Below are 6,000 nucleotides of genomic sequence, written 5' to 3' on the forward strand. Positions count from 1 at the left end.
TCGGAAGGCTTCGATCATTCTGTCAGGAAGATGCAACTCATGCCAACCTGGTGCATCTGAATATTTTGAGAGAAGATTTAGACCATTGGTGAAGACTTTGGATTTGAATTAACAATAAATACACAGAGGGGCGCCTGGGTGTCTCAGTTGGTTAGGTGTCTGACCCTTGATTTAAGCTCAGGTCATGATCTTGTGGTTTGTGAGTCCAAGCCCCACATCGGGCTCTGTGCTGACAGTGCAGAGCCTGCTTGAGATTCTCTCTCTTTTTCTCTCTCTGCCCCTCCCCTGCTCACACTCTCTCAAAAATAAATAAATAAACATTAAAAATTTTTTTTTTCTGAGAAAATTAAGTTATCCAGGAAAGGAAAAGTGAGCATTGTATACTACGCGGAGCAGCTTTGAATGGCATTTACATAGGCATCGTTATCTAAACGCTGTTAAAGTCACCCAAGATGGAGTCACTCATGCTAAGCCCCATGACAGCAAACCAAAACTTAACTCAGTTTCTATGCTCAGCTCTCCCAGAAAACGAAGGCCTAGATCAACCAATCAGCACTTAGCCTGCTCAGCACAAGCTTCTAGACCTTCCCTCTTTGCCATATAACCGAGTAGCAAACGCCCAGTACAACCCCGTTGTTCCTGCTCACTTTGGCCTATACGACAATCTCTTGCCTTGTACCGCTCTTTGGAGTTCCCTTCTGTCAGCTAGACTGGATGCTGCCCAAGTCATGAATCGCTGAACAAAACCCGCCAGATCAGTGAACTGTCTGTGGGAAATTTTCTTTTAACAACACGAAATAGCGACTTAACCAGAATGATGACGTATTTCTACAGGGGAAAAGCGTGCATGGGACGACGGAGAAGAAAACTAAAGCCAAGAAAAAAATCCTCATCTTCCACAGGGGAGATTCAATGATGCTTACAACAGAAGAGTCGAGAGCATCCATTCAAACCTGTTTATCTAGAGAGGCGATAGTAGGCAAAAGAATCAGCTAAAAGATGTTGTCGCCTGTGGGCCAAGACAAATAGAAAGGTGGGGGTGGGAGCAGCTGGGTTTTGTAACAAACCCCGCAGCACTATATGACTCTCCAGACTACATAAATCTATAACTTCTCCAAAGTTGTTTTTTTTCTTAATGCAACACCAGAAAATGTTAAATAAAAGAAACAGAAGACTTATGCACTGAAATTATAATCACACCATTACTTTAAATAGCAGAGAGTTGTCTATAATTTAAATTCCCAAGAGCAGAGATTTTTTTTCTTAATGCTTATTATTTGTTTTTGAGAGAGACAGAGAGAGACAGAGGGCGAGTGGGGGAGGGGCAGAGAGAGAGGGAGACACAGGATCCGAAGCAGGCTCCGGGCTCTGAGCTGTCAGCACAGAGCCCGACGCGGGGCTCGAACCCACGAAAAGTGAGATCGTGACCTGAGCCGAAGTTGGACACTTAACCGACTGAGCCACCCGGGCGCCCCCCAAGAGCCAAGAAATGGCTAAGTATTTGGGGTTGCACCCACACGATTATGTAACTAAACTGAAATACTGTTTATGTAGACTTTATAATGCCGGAAGAAAATGGCTATGAACCAATGCTCAGTGAAACTAACAGATCACCAAATGCTCTGTATGTGTTGAGCGCATTCTGGTTTTGTGTGTATTTTTTTCCCTTTTTTTTTAAATAAAGCTTTGCATAGAAATAAGACTGGAAGTAAAGATACCAAAATATTAGCCATGGTTGATTAGCTTTAGATCATGGGGCTTTGGATTGTTTAAAAATCATTTCTACTTTTTTGTGTTTAACAAATATGCTTTGGGAACTTAAAAAAAAATATCTTAGGGGCACCTGGGTGGCTTAGCCAGTTAAGCGTCCGACTTGTGATTTCGGCTCAGGTCATGATCTCACAGTTCATGAGTTTGAGCCCCACATCGGGCTCTGCACTTACAGTGTGGAACCTGCGTGGGATTCTCTCTCTCCCTCCTTTTCTGCCCCTCCTTTTCACTCTCAGTCTCTCTCTCTCTTTTTCAAAAATAAACATTAAAAAAATAAAAAAAATTTTTATTTTAATAACAATATTAAATATGTGCCCATTATAGAAACATTGAAAATATTAACGGGGACCAAGAAGAAAATAGAAATCATCTAGATGTATTGTTTTCATTACGAAAAAATGCAGACATTTTTATTTTTTTATTTTTAATTTTTTTTAACGTTTATTTATTTTTGAGACGGAGAGAGACAGAGCATGAACAGGGGAGGGTCAGAGAGAGGGAGACACAGAATCAGAAACAGGCTCCAGGCTCTGAGCCGTCAGCACAGAGCCCGACTCGGGGCTCGAACTCACGGACCGTGAGATCATGACCTGAGCCGAAGTCGGACGCTCAACCAACTGAGCCACCCGGGCGCCCCGCAGACATTTTTAAAGAACAGGGATTTTTCTCGCCTTCCACAGTCTGGCCGGCCAACTGAGACTTGACCAAGCTTCCGAGCCTTGGCCTTAACTTGGAGACAGCCTTCATCTGAGGCACCAAAATGGCTATTTTTTTTTTAACTGAGATAAAAACTTATTGAAAAAAGAAAAAAACAATGTGAACCAGGCTTAATGATTATTTCCAAGTTAAGTCCCAGGAATTACAAACAAACCAACACAAAGTTTCAGAAGCATTCCAGAAACCTGGCGACCGACGGTGAACGTCGGAAAAAAATCACTTTCACCTTTATCATTCCTTTGGTTTCCTTTGCTACCGTCCTAAATCCGTGGCCTGCTTTCTCTCGGTTTCCATCCGAGCTGTGCACTGGCCTCAGAGGCCCGGGTCGTGCGGGGCAGCTTCGTGGGCTCGGAGAAAAAGGGGGTATTAATACATAAATTTTTGTCTAGGTTGCACACGCGTAACTTTCGGCTACGCTTGTATGAGGAATAATTGTCCACCCAAGTGCCTGTGATAGAGCTTTTGGCGGATGGGGGCGTGCAAGCGACAGGCTGGGTGTCACGTGAACCAGCCCTGAGTCGAGGAGAAGGCTGAGCCCAGCACAGAACTCCGCTGGGAGTCTGGGATGCACTCTGGCCCTCCAGGAGAGCAGTCTTGGCCTCCAACTGTTTCACTATTTCTTGGCTTTTTTTTTTTTTTTTTTTGTAAGTTGCCATTTCTCTTCCTGTTTGGCAGCAAAACCGTGGGATTAATGCCCACTCTGTTGCACTCTGGAAACTGTCTCAACTGGCTCTGTGACGTCCCTCGAAGCAGCCGCCAGAAGGTTAGGAGGCTGAATGGAGTTGGCCCAAAGCTCCTGTAATTTTTACAGAATTATCTGTCTTCCCAGAAAGAGCGCGCGATAACCATTTCTGGAGGCTGGGGAGCGCGGGCCCGGTGGAGCCAGATCTCTGGCCCCGAGGTCAAATCGTGCCTCGCCCCTTGGGCCGGCTTCACAGCAGGCACCCCTGGGAAGCAGCCCAGAACACTGGCTCCATTCACAGGCCTCCCCCTCGTTGGAGGACACGTCCCCAAGGCACTTCCCCCGAGTCTCATTTTGTGCTTTGCTGGCTTTACTGATGACTTCATTTCCAGAAGTCTCGTCTCTCCTCTTGCTGTTCTCCTTCCCGTTTGAACCGGGGTGTAACTTACACACCAAAAAGGCACGCATCTCCAGGGCACGGTTGGAGGAGTTTCTGTGCTACATCCGCTCCTGTGAGCGCCATCGAGCTACAGAACATTTCCATTCCCCAAGAAACATCCCATTCAGTACAGAGCGCCCTCCCCCCTGCAAAGAAGGGAGCCGTAATTCTGGATTCTCTCACCACAGAGTTGTTTTGCCTGGTTTTGAACTTCGCATCAATGGAACCACACAGCGTTTTACTCCCTTGCCCCCAGCTTCTGTGGCCCAACACGTTTCTGAGATGTGTCTGTGCTGTGGGTATCCGCACTCGGTTCCTTTTTATCGCCGAGTAGACTTTCATCGCGTGGAGGTGTCGTGTCTTGTTTTCATCCACTCATCCGTCCAGGGACCTTGGGCCGCTGTTAGTTTGGAGGTACTATAAATAAAGCTGTTATAAATGTTCTTGGACGTGTCTTCACGCGACCTGCTATTTTAGCGAAGAATCCATTTCTCTGGGGTGAGACCAGAGACCATGTCTCTGGGTCCTTCCCCAGAGAACAACAGGAATGTGGAGGGATGGCCTCATCTTCACAGGCCTGGCATCAGAGAAGCTGTCCAATGCTTCTTTGCACAGTCCAAAAGCAGCTGTGTCTGATGGCAACGAAATGTAACCGCAATGGAAGCCATGACTGGGCTCGAGTTTTTATTTTTAATTAAAATTTCATGCTTGGCCGAGTTTCCTCAGACTCTGGCCTGACAAATCTCACATAAATGGCTCGGACACCATCTGTGTGGTTTGAACCAACCCTGTCATGAATGACTCTGTCGTGTTCATTTATCCCTTAGCTGTCCTGTGGCATTCGGGAGGGGTTATGAATGATGGGTCTAGAACAAAGGCTACTGATTTCACCCCCACGGAGACCGAGCGAACCGATGTGGGCCCCCTTGGAGAATCTGTGATGCTAAGGAGGGCTCCCTGCCTGGGTGGTTGCCCTGCCCCCATTTCCAGTTCCTGGGGGTAACGCCACCTCGCCTCCTGGGGCAGATTTGTTGAGTGTTTATTATGCGCCAGGAACGATTCTGAATTTTTGGTTTTTTGGTTTGTTTGGTTCCTTCGGTTTTGGTTTTGCTTGCATTTACGCCTCACATAAGGTCTGGGATGTCATTCTTTTCGTGGGTGAGGAGACCATGGTGTGGAGAAGACGGGCGTCATGGCCAGCTCGAGCTGGTGTCACAAAGTGCCACAGACCAGGTGGCTTAGATGACAGAAATGTCCTTGTCGCAGTCCTGGAGGCTGGGCAGTCAGAGATGGGGGGCAAGCACAGTTGGGTTCTGGTGAAAGTGTTCTTTGCTCTCTGGCGTCTCTTCTTATAAGGGAACTGATTCCGTCATGAGGGTCCAACCCTCGTGACCTCATCTAAATCCATCTACCTCCCGAAGGCCCCACCTCCAAATAACATCATATTGGACGTTAGGGCTCCGACATTTGAATCTGGTGGTGGGGAGGCGGCGGGGGGGGAGGGGGGGAGGACACAAATCAGGGCATAGTAGTAACTTGTCTGTAGACACGCCCTAGTTAAGCAGCGGACTGGGAGTTGAGCCTCGGTCCGACTCTAGAGTCCATGCATGTCGCCACCACACTATACTTTTCTGGTGGCATCAGGACCTTTGCTCGCTTTCATGTTCCGGGACCAACCCTCAGGATGGGCTCCAGCCAGGCAGATCTCGTGTGCCAGGCCATAGGGTCAGATTGCAGGGGCCGTAATCACCAACCCAAACGTCCCACCGGGCTCCAAGCTCAGGCCCACCCCTGCATTTGCTTTTCCCCCTGGTTGGGATTCCTTAGGCCTTCGAAATTCAGCTGGGGCCTACCTCCTCCTTTTCGTGTTGACCTTGCCCCTCCGTAGTCCCACACTTAGTAAGCACTTCTTGTCTTTATTATCCAGATTGTCCAATCAGCCTCACGTTCACCGTCTTATTCACACTCCCTACAAAATATTTTGCTATGTCGTATAGGACTGTCATTAACCTGCTGTTCTATTTCTCCAAGGGCTGGATCTCCTTGGATCTCCAAGGGATCCAAGGGCTGGATCCCATAACTCCATGAGGTAGGCAATTCCCAGTAACTTTACTATGGTAAAGCTTGCTTTAGTATGTTAGACACCAAAATGAATAATAGAGATGACAAGTGCAGAGATGGTCATTCATTCATCATGCCAACATTTATTAGTAACTGATGATGGGCCACTGACCAGAACATGTACTTTGTATGGGTTGGGTTTCATTGTATTTGAACAGACATTTGTTGAGTACCTACTAAGTGTTAAGTACCAGGAATTCAAAGACGAATATGAGAGAAGCAAAGTCAGTCACTGGGTAGGCTAGAAAGATGGGAGTTTGTGAAGGGCAAG

This window comes from Panthera onca, chromosome X, assembly GCF_046562875.1.
Source record: "Panthera onca isolate mPanOnc1 chromosome X, mPanOnc1 haplotype 2, whole genome shotgun sequence".
Taxonomy (NCBI): Eukaryota; Metazoa; Chordata; class Mammalia; order Carnivora; family Felidae; genus Panthera; species Panthera onca.